Raw genomic sequence first — 15152 nt, forward strand, 5'->3', positions numbered from 1 at the left:
GACTCATGAATGCATCTCTTAAATAGATCAAGAATTTCACATTTATGTGTAAAAGATAAAGGTTTATTTAACAGCCAGGTCCTTATTTGACTTGGTCAGTATAGTGTTTGTTATTGAAATGGAAATTTCACTGTTGATACCTCGATTTTTTCCACTTAGTTTTTGGAACCAATTGTGTGACCCCTATAACTCTTAAAGCTATAAAACAACAGCTTATTAACATCCCTACTCCAATATCCACCATATGTGATTGACCAGACCAGCTACTAAGGGTCAAATGTGTATATGACTGCTTTGTTTATGCCTTTATGTGACTTTACAAATTATTTTTCTGCCTTTCATTAACAACACTAATCAATTTGAAGTGGTCAACACATTCGAAAGTTAATTTGTAACTAAGTCTATGAGTTTTCACTTGACCCCGTCCAGGCTGGTTGATGATGAGCCTGAAGACAGCTAATTTTTGACTTTCTGCCTCCCCTATCAATTTAAAAATATTCTCCCTGATTCAATGAAATAGACTTTCATAGTATTGGGGGGGAGGCATATTATTTGGTCTCAATCTTCTAAAACTGTATAAGCTGTTTTCCTATGATATCTCGCTTTTGGCCTCATAATATTTATAGTTCCCTTTACCATCAACACTGTCTTTAAAACCTTGCTTTCTGCCTGTAAGTCTCAACAATTCATTTAATTCCAATATCTGAGAAACAGCCACCCTGTAAATTTTTTCCTAGATCAGATTTATGGCATCCAAAAAGTACATCGAGTGTTGAATTCTGAATTGACTTTCAATAACTTAAGGCACTGTACAAAAAGGGTTGAGTATTAGTTTACAAAACAATAGCATGCCTTCCCATCTTCTCTATCCTTTACTGTTTTATGCCTCTAGTTTTTACTAGACATTTATAAACACAGTTATGTTAGTTGACATCAAACTCATCTTCACAAGGATAATTATGCATTCCAAAGGAGCCGAGGAGTACATGCTACACAGAGGAGGAGCAGTAAGTAACTTCAGTTCTTGTTTACAATTGTAGAGTATACAACTGTACATTGTTACAGAAGAAACAGTTTTTGAACTGTTCAAAAATAGTTTTTGAACCCAGACCAGTATGTTAAAAACTCAGAAAGTAATTCTTTACTGTCTGCTATTTCTGTAGCTCTGTATTAGTCAGGGTTCTCCACAGAGCCAACAGCACACACCACAACATATTTATCAGAGGAATTGGCTCATGTAGCCATGAGGGCACCACCCCAGTCTAAATTCTACAGGGCCAACCATAGATAGAAACACTGATAAAGGTGATTCTGAAATCTTGCCAGTTTGAACTCTATAGGGCAGTCTGCAAGCTGGAAATTCTGTTAAAGGTGAAGCTGAATTCCCAAGGGGAAGCTGGATGGCTTGAGTAGAACTAGAAATTCTTCCTTCTTCTGAAGCCCCTCATATCAGCTTGTAATCCTCCAACTGATTGGATGAGGAGACCCCCCGCACTGCTGATAGCAGTCTTCTTTGGTGATTGTAGATTATACATGCAAATACATCTACAAAATACACTCATGGTAATAATCAGACCAGTACTTGCTTGACTAAACAACTGAACATCATAACCCTACTAAGCAGGCACAGAAAATTGACCATCACAAGCTCTGTGCAGATTTGTGTTAGTGACAGTATTAGCTCATTTGCCTAGCCTAATAACTGTAATGTGATTATTAGCAGCTTCAATTTATAGATGAAGAAAATGAGGTCTTAAGTTAAGACTTAGCAAGGTGCTTCAACTACCTGAGAGTAAAACCTGAATTTTTGTTTTGTTTTTATATTTTACTGGACACTCAATTCAATATTATTAGGATACCCTCACTGGTTAGTGAAAGGCCTTATTGTAGGACTTTAAGGCTTAAAAGAGAGAACACAGAAGAGGAGAAATGACCTGAACATAAAATAAGTCACCAAAATAACTCAGATAAATTATAGAGAAAAAAATAGCAGGAAGAGAAATGCAAAGCAAAATATAAAGAACACAATGCCCTTTCTTAGTCATTAACACTGTTTAAAACGTATTTAATTTTGTTTTTATATCCCTGTATTTCTGGTAGATGATCAACTCCCTAACCACTTTCTTCTTTCTCATAGTTGTATTCCCCATTTCTTGTGCCATATGGGACATGCAGTAGGTGATCAATGAGTTTTTTGGTGCACGTGTTAAGTGTGAAAATGAAGAGTCTGAAGCAGAAAGCTGACAAACACAGGCTCTTTGGTCAAAATAGACACCAATATTGCCATCACCACTTACCTCTTGAATGAACATGGGCCACATATTTATTCTTTATAAATCTGTTACCTCATCTATAAAACAGAGGCTAAACATAAATAAGAGTGGTGCCAGATTAATGGGAGTGGTCACTTGAAAGTCAAAAATGTGCTTTCCCTGATATGTTTTTTTTAATTTTTGATAATTATAGCAGTTGTTGGTTTACAGAAAAATAACACAGGATGTACAGAATCCCCTATTTCCCAACAGCCCCACAAATTTTACCCTTCTGTTAACATTTTGCATTAGTTTGGTAACTGTTACAGTTGATTAAACAATTTTTTTATGATTTTACCATAAATTATACTCCATAGTTTATATTAGGGTTCACTCTCTGTGTTGTATAGTTCTATTGTGTGTGTGTGCGTGTGTGTGTGTGTGTTTTAATCTGGTAACATATGTATATAACCTAAAATTTTCCCTTTTAGCCATGGTCAAATATACAGTTTCAGTGATGGTAACCACACTCAGTGCTTTGCTATCATCACCACCATTCATCACCCAAACTTTTCCATCACCCCAAACAGACCCATGTACTGATTAAATGTTAGCTCCTCATTCCTATCCCATTATACATTAGTATGCAAATACTTTTTAGAGTCCTTGTTTTCAGGTTCTTTGGGTATATACCAAGAAGTGGGATTGCCAGGTCACGTGTTAATTCTACCTTAGCTTTCCAAGTAATCACAAAACTATTTTCCACAGTGGCTGCACCATTTTACTTTATCATCAACAATGAATGAGTGTTCCTATTTTTCCATATGCTATTCAATGCTTATTATTTTCTGTTTTTAGGATATGAGCCCATTCTCATGGGTATAAATTAGCATCTTATTGTGCTTTTGATTTACATTTCCTTAATAGCTGATGATTTTGAGCATCTTTTCAAATGCTTATTGACCATTTGCATATCTTCTTTGGAAGATGTCTATTCAAGTCTTTGGTACGTTTTTTTAAATTGGATTATTTGTCTTGATCTTGTTAAACTGTAGGATTTCTTTACATATTTTAGATACTAAAGCCATTTCAGATATATAGTATCCAAATAGGTGTCCCATGGTGTAGATTGACATTTTACTTTCATGTTAAAATCCTTACATGCACAAAAGGTTTTAATTTGTTCAGGTCCCCTTAATCTATTTCTTTGTTACTTGTACCTTGAGTGCAAAATCTAAGAAACCACTGCCTAACACAAGGTCCAGTGCTTCCCTGTGTCTTTTATAGGAGTTGTTTAGCTTTACCTTTTATGATTAGATATTTAATCCATTTTGAATTAATTTTTATATATCATGAGAGGTGAAGACCCAACTTCATTTTTTTCCATAACAATGTCAAGTTTTCTGTGCACCATTTGTTGAAAAGACTATTCTTTCCCCCTTAAGTAGACATTCCATACTGTCAAAAATTAACTGACCATAGATTGAGGGTATTTTGGAAATCTCAATTTGATTCCATTGTTTCATATTTCAGTCCTTGAATCACTAACACCCTATTTTTTTTAATTATTAATTTTTATTAGAGAAGTTATAGGTTTACAGAGCAGTCATGCCTAAAACCTATGTAACACCACATTATTAACAACTTTCCTTTGTGTGATACAGTTGTTAAAAGTGATGAAAGGATATTTTCATAATTGTACTGTTAACTGTAGTTCATCATTTAATTTAGTGCACACCAAGTGTTGACTGTTTCTATTGTGCAGTTCCATGGCTTTTTAAAAAAATATTTATTCTAGTAGCATATATATAACCTAAGATTTTCCTTTTTAACTACATTCAAATATAAAATTCGGTGCTGTTAATTATGTTCTCAATGTTGTGCTATCATCACCATCGTCCATTACAAAAACTTTTCCATCATCCCAAATAGAGATTATACATTTTAAGCCTTACCTCCCTAATCTCTACCACCACCCTGGCTGCTGGTAAACTATTAAATAGATTCTGACTTTATGTATTTTGTTATTCTAATTACTTCATATCCATGAGATCATGCAATATTTATCCTTTTGTGTCTGGCTAATTTCACTCAACATGCTGTCTTTACGGTTCTTCTCTTTTGCTGCATGTATCAGACCATCATTGCTTATTATGGTTCAATAACACTCCATTGGGTATATGCCACATTTTGTTTATGCATCCATCAGATGATGGAAAGGGGGGTTGCTTCTATCTTTGACAATTGTGAGTAATGCTGCTATGATTATCGGTGTGCAAATATCTAGGTCCCTGCTTTCAATTCTTTTGTGTATATATCTAGAAGTGGAATTGGTGGGTCATATTATAATTCTATACTTAACTTTCTAAGGAACCACCAAACTGTCTCCCACAGTAGCTTCACCATTTTACATTCCCATTAGCAATGAAAGAGAGTTCCTTTTCCTGTATATCCTCTCCCACACTTGTGATTTTCCATTAAAAAAAAAAAAATAGTAGCCATTCTGGGTGGTGCAATGGTGGATTAGTGGCAAGAACTCTCACCTGCCAAGCTGGAAACCCGAGTTCAATTCTTAGAGCCTCCCCATGCCAAAAAAAAAGATAGTAGCCATTCTAATAGAGGTAGAATAGCATCTCACTGTGAGTTTGAGTCACATTTCCCTAGTAGCTAATGATGTTGAACATCTATTTTTGTATTCTTTGCCCATTTGTATATCTTCATTAAAGATAGGCTATTCAAATTTTTGCCCAGTTTTAAATCAGATTGTATGGGGTTTTTTGAAGAATTTATTTTATATTTTAGATATTAAACTATTATTGGGTATTGGCTTCCAGATATTTCTCCCATGGTGTAGACTGTTATTTTACTTTCATAATAAAATTCTTATATATACTAAAGTTTTTAATCTTGCTGAGGTCCCATTTATGTATTTTTTCCTTTTGTTGCCTGCACCTTGGGTGTAAAGAGTAAGACAAGGTCCTGAAGATGTTTCCCTACATTTCCTAATAGGGGTTTCATAGTTTTGGCTCATATATTTAAGTCTTTGATCCATTTTTGCATTGATTTTTTGTACTTAGTATGAGATAGGGGTACACCTTCACTGTTCTGCAAAGGGAGATCCAGTTATTCATACACTGTTTGTTGAAAAGACTAGTCTTTCCCCATTGTGTGGCCCTTGGCCCCATGTGAAAAATTGGTTGGCTTTAAATGTGACAGTTGATTTCTCACCTCTGATATTGATTCCATTGGTTTATATGTGTGTCCCTGTGCCAGTATTATGCTGTTTTGATTATTCTGAGTTTGTGATAAGAATTAAGACCAGGAAGTGAAAATCTCCAACTTTGTTTTTCTTTTTCAAGATGGCTTTGGCTATTCTTGGCCCATTACCTTCCACATAAATTTGATGTTTGGCTTTCTCATTTCTGCAAAGAACATTGTTAGAATTTTATTGAGATTGTATTGAATCTGTAAATTACTATGGGTAGAACTGACATCTTAACAATGTTTTGTAGTTTTCCATGCACAAAGACTTTTACATCCTTGAATAGATTTATTCTTAGCTATTTGATACTTTTAGTTGCTATTGTGAATGGGATTTTTTTCTTGATTTTCTCCTCGACTGCTCTTTACTAGTGCATAGAAACTCTACTGATTTTGCAGTGTTCATCTTATACCAAGCCACACTGCTGAATTCATTTGTTGTAGATATTTTAGGATTTTACATAAATAGGCTCATCTGCAAATGGTGAAAATGTTACTTCTTACCTTTCTAATTTACTTTTTATTACTTTTTCTTGTCTGTCTTGCCTAGAACTTCTAGTACAATGTTGAGTAACAGTGGTGACAGTGGGTACCCTTTTCTTGTTCTTAGGGGGAAAGCTTTCAGTCTCTCACCATTGCATAAAGTTAACTGGGGATTTGTATAGGCCTATTTTTGTGTTGATGAAGTTCCCATCTCTTCCTGGTTTTCTGAGTGTTTATAACAAGAAGAGATGCTGGATTTTGTTAAGTGCCCTTTCTGCATCAATTAAAATGATCAGGTGTGGTTTTTTTTCCCCTTCACTTTCCTAATGTGGTGTATTAATTTAATTGATTTTCTTGTGTTGAACCACCATTGTATACCTGAGCCAAATCTCATTTGAGATGGTGTATAATTCTTTAAATATGCTCCTGGATTGGATTTGTTAATATTTGTTGAGGATCTTTGCCTCTGTATTCGTAAGATATATTGGTTTGAAATTTTATTTTTTTTATATTAGACTTTGGGATCAGGGTGATGTTGGTCTGATAGAATGAATTAGGAAGATTTGCCTCCTCTTCAGTTTTTTGGAAGAGTTTGAACAAAATTTGGTGTCAGTTCTTGGAATGTTTGGTAAAATTTCCCTGTGAAGACTTGTTCTTATGGTTTTGAGATCTCCTTCTCCTGAGTCATTATAGGTAGTTTGTGTTACCTAGGAATTTGTCCATTTCATTTAGGTTATCTAATTTGTGGGTATCCAGTTGTCATAGTATCCTTTTATAGACCAATTTGTATCTATGGTATCTGTAGTAATGTTCCTTTTTTCATTTCTAATTTTATTTATGTGTCTTCTCTCTTTTTTCTTCATCAGTTTAGCTAAACATTTGTCAATTTTATTGATCTTTTCAAATAACTAACTTTTGGATTTGTTGATTCTCTCAATTGTTTGTTTATTTTCTATTTCACTCACCTCTAATCTAATCTGTGTTATTCCTTTCTTTCTGCTCACATTGGTTTAGTTTGCTCCATTTTTCCAGTTCTTCAGGTTTTCAGTCTCTGATTTGAAATCTCTCTTCTTTATTTATTGTAAGCATTTAGAGCTGTAAATTTCCCTCTCAGAACTGCTTTTGCTGCATCCCATAAGTTTTGTTATGTTGCATTTTCATTTTCATTCATCTCAAGATAGTTCATAATTTCCCATCTGATTACGTTTTTAAGCCATTGGTTATTTAAGAAGTCATTGTTTAATTTTCTCATATTTGTGAATGTTCCATTTCTCTCCCTCTTATTGATTTCTAGTCTCATTCCATTTGGGCCCAAAAAGATCAATCACAGGGTTTCACTATTTTTTAATTTATTGAGATTTGCTGGATACATAAGATACGATCTATCCTAGAGAATGATCCATGCACACTTGAGGTGGATTCACTCAAGAATTGTTCTATATATGTCTGTTAACATCTAGTTGGCTTAGAGTATCATTCAAGTCTTCTTTTCCTTTTTGATCTTCTGTCCATATGTCCTATCCATTATTGAAAATGATATATTAAAGACTCCTACCATTAATGGAGAACCATCAGTTTCTCCCTTCAAATATGCATTTGCTTCCTATATTTGCGGGCTCTGCTGTTAGGTGCATGTATATTTACAATTACTACATCTTCTTGTTGAATTGACCCCTTGTATCAGTGTATAAGGACCATCTTTGTCCATCATAACTGTATTTAAATTAAATCTATTTTGGCCAATATTAGTATAACCACCTCAGCTCTCTTTTGATTACTACTTGCATGGTATATATATTTTTTACATCCCTTCATTTTCAACCTACTTATGTCTTTTAATTTAATTGGGTCATGCTTTTTATAAATTTATCCTCCTTCCAATGTCTGCCTTTTGAATGCAGAGTTTAATTCACTTACACTTAATGTCACCACTGATAATGCAGGACTTTCTTCTGCCAGTTTTTATGTGGCCTGTAAGACTTAAACATTTTTTTTGTCCCTCAATTCCTTGTTAATGCCTACTTTCAGGTATATTTTATTTTTTATTTTTATTTTACTGTGCTGTATCCCTTCTTATTTCTTTCTGGGTACATTTCTTACATACTTCCTTGTGATTACCATGGGGTTAAACTTTAACCTCCTAATATATAACAATAGATTCAAACTTGATTTCAATAGCATGCACATACACAGTTCCTCTACCCTTCCCTCTCTGTACCTTTTTTGTACTTGTCACAATTTATATCTTTGCGCACTGTATATGTTGCAAACCATTAATTTATGATTACTTTTCTGTGTATTTGCCTGTAGGAAGAAGTGGAATTACATACCAAAAATATATAATGAAATATTATTGGCATTTATAATAACACAAATGGTAATCTTTGCTGCAGGTCTTTATTTTTTCTGCTACTGTCTTTTCCTTTCAGTGTGAAACACTCCCTTCATCATTACTTTTTAGGGCAGGTATAGTGGTGAAGAATTTCTTCAGCTTTTTTTTTCTTGGAATGTCTTAATCTCCCCCTCATTTTTGAAAGAAGTGCTCAACAGAAATAAAATTATTGGTTGGCAGTTGTTTTCTCTCAGTGCTGTAAGTATTAATTGTCTTCATGGTTTCTGATGAGAAATCCCTACTCACTCTAATTGGGAATCCCTTAAACATAACACTTACTTTTCTCTTGCAGCTTTCAGAACTCTCTCCTTGTTCTTTCCATTTGGCAGTTGGATCAATAAGTGACAACATATTTTTCTACAAGTTTTCCTGTTTGGTGTTCTCTGTGCTTCTTGGATATACAATGAAAAAAATCTGTCATTATTTCTTTAAATATTCCTTCTGCCCCTTTATCTTTCATCTCCTCCTGGGACTCCCATAATATGTATATATTTGATGATAAAATAGGTCTCTTTGGCTAGTTTTGCTTTTTATAGTTCATTATCCTTTCTGTTCGTCAGCATGACTCATCTCAATTGTCCTGTATTTGAATTTGCTGATTCTTTTTTCTCCCACCTCCAAACTGCTGTTGAAACCCTTCTGGGAATTTTTCATTTCAGTTATTATAGTCTTCAACTTCAGTAGTTCTGTTTGGTTGCTTTTTAAAAAAAATTCACTCTATTGAGGTTCTCATATTGTTAATTCATTGTTTTCCTAATATCTTTTAGTTTTATTTCTCTGTATATTCCTTCATCACCTTTAGCATACTGAAATTGTTTTTTGAAGTATCTGCTTGGTATATCCACAGTATAATATTTTTCATTAGTGTTTTCTGAGGTTTTTTATTTTTCCTTTGGATGGGCCTTCAATTCCTCCTGTTTCTTTTCTTGTCTTACAATCTCATGTTACACATGGTACATTTTAATATTTTCAAATGTTAACTCTGGGATTTATTCGCTGAGGTATCCGATTCTTGAACTTGCAACCAGCCAGTAATATGACAGAAATTTTCTTGAGTTTCAGCCCTCCTACCAGGAAGGTCTGTCCATCTTAAATGCAAAGTGCAGAGGTCTCCCCTGTCTTTTCTAGGTCTATGTCTTTTCTTGTGCTTGTGATTATAAGTAGTAGCTTAGGAATGTCCCCATTTATGAGAGTTTGAATGTCCCCTCTATTTCCTAGAAGACAGGCCTTTTCCCTCTCCTGGGTGTTCCACTGTAGGATTTAAAGCAGTTAGGCCTTTACCCCAGACCATGTACCTCCATTGTATTTTACACTTCTTTCAGCCTCAGCTGTTTTTGCCCGGAGGGCAAATTCTGGAAGTAAGGGCATACTGCTGGGAATTTCACAAGTATGTCTTTCCTAGCCTGACTAAGACCAGATACTCACGCAGGGAGCACCACGTGGCTTTAAGCTGCCATGGAGTGGGGTGAGAAACAGGCCAGGAAGGATCCCAGAAGCTTCTTTCATGGCCCTTCAAAGTTATGTTTTGACCTGTCCAACAAATCCATCCCTTCATCTGTCCCCTGCAGCTTTGAAGAAGCATACCATCTTTATGTTTCCTCTGCTGCCTTTGTCCAGGATGTGTTGAAACAATGGTCTCCCTCAGAGCCAGGACCCCAGTGATCTGAAATTGCTCATAAAAAGCTCTGATCTGTTATTGACCCCTGCTTATTCCAGATCTGGTGAAAGTAGGTTTTTAAGCCATTTTACTGACACCAGCAAGCTATGCCAGGCATTGGACTCCACTGCCTGCTAGGATGTGTGTAGGTAACTGTGGTATAGAGAGAGCAATTTACTGGTATTTACTGTAATTTACCAGCCTCATCATCATGTTCTTCCTTGGATGCAGTAGAGTATTCTGCAGAACTCTAGAATTTTGACATAGGTTTTATTCAAAGAGTTCCTGCCTCTTTGATATTTGTTTTGGTAGAGGGAGTAAGTCCTCGAACTTCCTATGCTCCACCTTCCCAAAATCAGTACCATGTTGTTTTGGTTATTGTAGTTTTGTAATTGGTTCAAAATACAGATGTATAAGTTCTCCAACCTTTTTTCATCTTTTTTCAAGATGGTTTTGGCTATTCAAGGCCTATTACCCTTCCATATAAACTTGACGATTTACTTTTCCCTTTTCTTCAATGACAGCTGATGCGATATTGATCAGGAGGGCACTGAATCTGTAAATCATTTTTGGTATGATTATTAACAAGTTAGCCTTCCAATCCATGAATACAGAATTTGCTTCCATTTATGTATGCCTTTGATTCCTTTCAATATTTTGTGGTTTTCATGTGAAAGTACTTTACATCATTGCTTAAATTTATTCCCAGGTATTTTATTTTTTCATTGCAATTGCCAACACAGTATTTTTCTTGATTTCCTTTTCAGAATTTTCATTACTAGTATATAGAAACATTGCTGATTTTTACATGTTGATCTTGTACCCTACTACTTAGCTGATATTTGTGGTAATTTTTAAAATAACTTCCCCTATATCAGATTTTAGTCTTCTGAAAATAAGGAAAGTTTTACTTCTTTCATTCTTTCATTTCTGCTTCTGGTCTAACTGCCCAGGATAGAACCTGCGGTACAGTGTAGGACAACAGTGGTGCCAGAGGGCCTTCTTGTCTTGTTCCTGATCTTTGGGGGAAAGCAGACAGTCTTTCACTATTGAGCATGATGTTAGAGTGGGTTTTTCATTTACAGCCTTTACATATTGAGGAAGTTTCCTTCTATTCCTATTTTTCTGAGTTTTTTTTAATCAAGAGATTATGCTGGATTTTGTCAAATGCCTTTTCTGCAGTAATTGAGATCATGTGTATTTTTTCCCTTCATTCTGTTAATGTGGTATGTTGCATTAATTATCTTTCTTATGTTGAACCATCCTTGCATACCTGGGATATATTCCGCTTGATACTGACCTATATTTCTTTCAGTATTCCATTGGATTCAGCTAACTGTATTTTCTTAAAGATTTTGACATTTACATTCATAAGGGGTAATGGTTTATAATTTTCTTTTCTTGTGGTGTCTTTATCTTACTTTTGTACAAGGATGAGTGGTAGTCTTCTGCTTTAGTTTTTTTTTTTTTTTTAGTAAGAGTTTGAGAAGGATTGGTATTAATTTTTTTTGAAATATGCAATAAAATTCATCCATGAAGCCATTGAGTCCTGGTTTTACTTATTCGGTAGTTTGTTCATTAGGATTCATTCTCTTTGCAGGTCACTCTTCTGTTGAGTTCTTCTATTTCTTATTGCATTAGTATAGGAATTTTATCTGTTTCTAGTAATTTTTCTATTGCAGTTAGATTATGTAACATGCTGGTGGAAAATTGTTCATAGTTTCCTTTTTAATTCTTTTTATTTCTTTGAAGTCCATAGTGAAGTTGGTAGTAAGGTCCCCTTTTTATTTGTGACTTTAATTTTCTGTGTCCTCTTGTTTTGTCAGTTTAAATTTTTTGTTTTTATCAATATTTTCAAAGAACCAACTTTTGTCTTATTAATTCATATAAATTCTCTATTTCATTTATTTTCACTGTAATCTTTATTAGATCTTTATTAATCTTTATTATATTTTTTCTACTTGCTTTATGTTTAGTGTGCTCTAACTTTTCTTGTTTCAGCATCTTCCCACAATCAGTACCAGGTGTATGATTTCATGTGGGATTTGGTCCCTGAGATGAGACCTTTCTTCTGTTTTTACAGGAGAATTGGAAGCAATAAATTTTGCTCTCAACACTACCTCTAAGGCATTTTGTAAGTTTTGATATGTTGTGTTTTCATTCATCTCAAGGTATGTCTAATTTTTCTTGTGATTTCTTCGTCTCATTGGATGTTTAAGAGTATATCATTTAATTTTCATATATGTGTGAATTTTGTTTTTCTCTTTTGTTATTGATTGCTAGTGTCATCCCACTGTGAACAGGAAAGATACATCATATGACTTCTATTTTTTAAAATTTATTAAGACTTGCTTTGTGACCTAATATATGTTCTATCCTGGAGAATGTCCCATGTGCAATATAACAGAGTATGTATTCTGTTAGTGTTGGGTGAATTATTCTATATATGTCTGTTAGTTTGAGTTGGTTATAGTATATTCACCACTTCTCTTTACTTTTGATCTTCTAGAGAGATCTAGAGGATCTGTCATTGAAAATGCTATATTGAAGTATCTGCTATTAATGTAGAACCATCTGTTTCTCCCTTCAAATCTTCCAATAGTTCATGTATTTTCGGCTCTGCTGAAAGGTGCATATGTACATAGATATCTATATTTTATGTCTTCTTGTTGAATTAACTTCTTTATCATTATATATTTACCTTCTTTGTCCCTCATAACAGTTTTTCACTTAAGCGCTATTTTATCTGATATTAATATAACTATCCCACTCTCTTTTGGTATTATAAGCATGGAATTATTTCTATCCTTTACTTTTTAACTTATTTGTGTCTTTGAATTTAAGGTGAGTCTCTTGTAGACAGCATAAGGTGGGGTCATGCTTTTCCTGTCCTCTGTGCCCATCTATGCATTTTGACTGGAAATTTAATCTGTGTCCACTACTGATAATGCAGGGCTTTCTCCTGACATTTTACTATTTTCTCTGTAAATGTATACCTTTTTTTTTATTATTATTAATTAAGGAAAAAAAAAGAAATTAACCCAACATCTCCAATTACCCATTATCTTACCCTGTTTCTAACTCCTGCTGGACTCTGTTACCAATGACATATTCCAAGTTTATTCTCGAATGTCGGTAAACATCAGTGGGACCATACAGTATTTGTCCTTTAGTTTTTGGCTAGACTCACTCAGCATAATGTTCTCTAGGCCTATCCATGTTATTACATGCTTCATAAGTTTATTCTGTCTTAAAGCTGCATAATATTCCATCGTATGTATATACCACAGTTTGTTTAGCCACTCGTCTGTTGATGGACATTTTGGCTGTTTCCATCTCTTTGCAATTGTAAATAATGCTGCTATAAACATTGGTGTGCAAATGTCCGTTTGTGTCTTTGCCCTTAAGTCCTTTGAGTAGATTCCCAGCAATGGTATTGCTGGGTCGTATGGCAATTCTATATTCAGCTTTTTGAGGAACCGCCAAACTGCCTTCCACAGTGGTTGCACCATTTGACATTCCCACCAACAGTGGATAAGTATACCTCTTTCTCCGCATCCTCTCCAGCACTTGTCATTTTCTGTTTTGTTGATAATGGCCATTCTGGTGGGTGTGAGATGATATCTCATTGTGGTTTTGATTTGCATTTCTCTAATGGCCAGGGACATTGAGCATCTCTTCATGTGCCTTTTGGCCATTTGTATTTCCTCTTCTGAGAGGTGTCTGTTCAAGTCTTTTTCCCATTTTGTAATTGGGTTGGCTGTCTTTTTGTTGTTGAGTTGGATAATCTCTTTATAAATTCTGGATACTAGACCTTTATCTGATATGTCAGATAAAGTATACCTTTTATACATTTATACCTGATAATGTATACCTTTTATACATTAGAATTTAGAAAATTCTAAATTCTAGTGTGCCATTTTGAGGCCCTTTCCATTTCTTTTTTCTTGCATGTTTCAGATGTTTTCTTGGTAGCTACCCATGGGGTTTAAGTTTGGCATCTTAAATCTATACCTATCACATTTTATTTATTTCTACTTTGAATTCAATAGCTCACAGAAACACTATATACTATTGTTTAATATAGCCCTCCATCCCCCATGCCATCTTTTTGTTGTATTCCTTATATATTATACTTTATAAATTGTATACCCCCAAGCTATAGATTTATCATTAATTTTTATGCACTTGAATTTTAGATCTATATGAAGTAAAAAGTGGATTTACATCACTCTGTAGAGTCCTTTCCTTTAGTCTGAAGAACTATCCCTAGATAGTTCTTATAGGGCTACAGGTGTCATACTCCCTCAAGTTTTGTTTATCTGGAACATGTCTTACTCTCTCCCTCATTTTGAAAGTATCACCAGATATAAAATTCTGTGTTGGCAATTGCTTTTTTTAAACTTTTTTATTAATTAAAAAAATTACAAGAAAGAAACACAAACATTCCCAACACATGCTCATTCTGCTCTACACATACACTCAGTAATTCACAATGTCATCACATAGTTGCATATTTATCATCATGATCATTTCCCAGAACATTTGCATCAATTTAGAAAAAGAAATAAAAAGACAGAGAAATAAAATGAAAACAGAAAAAAAATTTACATACCATACCCCTTACCCCTCCCTTTCATTGATCACTAGCATTTCAAATTAAATTTACTTTAACATTTGTTCCCCCTATTATTTATTTTTATTCCATATGTTCTACTCATCTGCCGACAAGGTAAATAAAAGGAGCATCAGACACGAGGTTTTCACAATCACACAGTCACATTGTGAAAGCTATATCATTATACCATCATCCTCAAGAAACATGGCTACTGGAACACAGCTCTACATTTTCAGGCAGTTCCCTCCAGCCTCTCCATTACATCTTGGATAACAAGGTGATATCTACTTAAAGCATAAGAATAACCTCCAGGATAACCTCTTGACTCTGTTTGGAATCTCTCAGCCATTGACACTTTGTCTCATTTCATTCTTCCCCCTTTTGGTCAAGAAGGTTTTCTCAGTCCCTTGATACTGAATTTCAGCTCATTCTGGGATTTCTGTCCCACGTTGCCAGGAAGATCCATACCCCTGAGAGTCATGTCCCACG

General features: G+C 34.5%; 1 long non-coding RNA gene across 1 annotated transcript in view; it reads right to left on the reverse strand.

Annotated features, from left to right (window-relative positions):
• Nucleotides 1–1214: 1214 nt before the first annotated feature.
• The window catches only part of LOC143643390 (uncharacterized), a 53280-nt gene continuing 39342 nt past the window's right edge, over nucleotides 1215–15152 (reverse strand). Inside the window, exon 4 of the long non-coding RNA XR_013156251.1 lies at nucleotides 1215–1545. This is a non-coding gene — a long non-coding RNA (uncharacterized LOC143643390). The remainder of the gene's footprint in view (nucleotides 1546–15152) is intronic.

Source organism: Tamandua tetradactyla, chromosome 8, assembly GCF_023851605.1.
Source record: "Tamandua tetradactyla isolate mTamTet1 chromosome 8, mTamTet1.pri, whole genome shotgun sequence".
Lineage (NCBI taxonomy): Eukaryota > Metazoa > Chordata > Mammalia > Pilosa > Myrmecophagidae > Tamandua > Tamandua tetradactyla.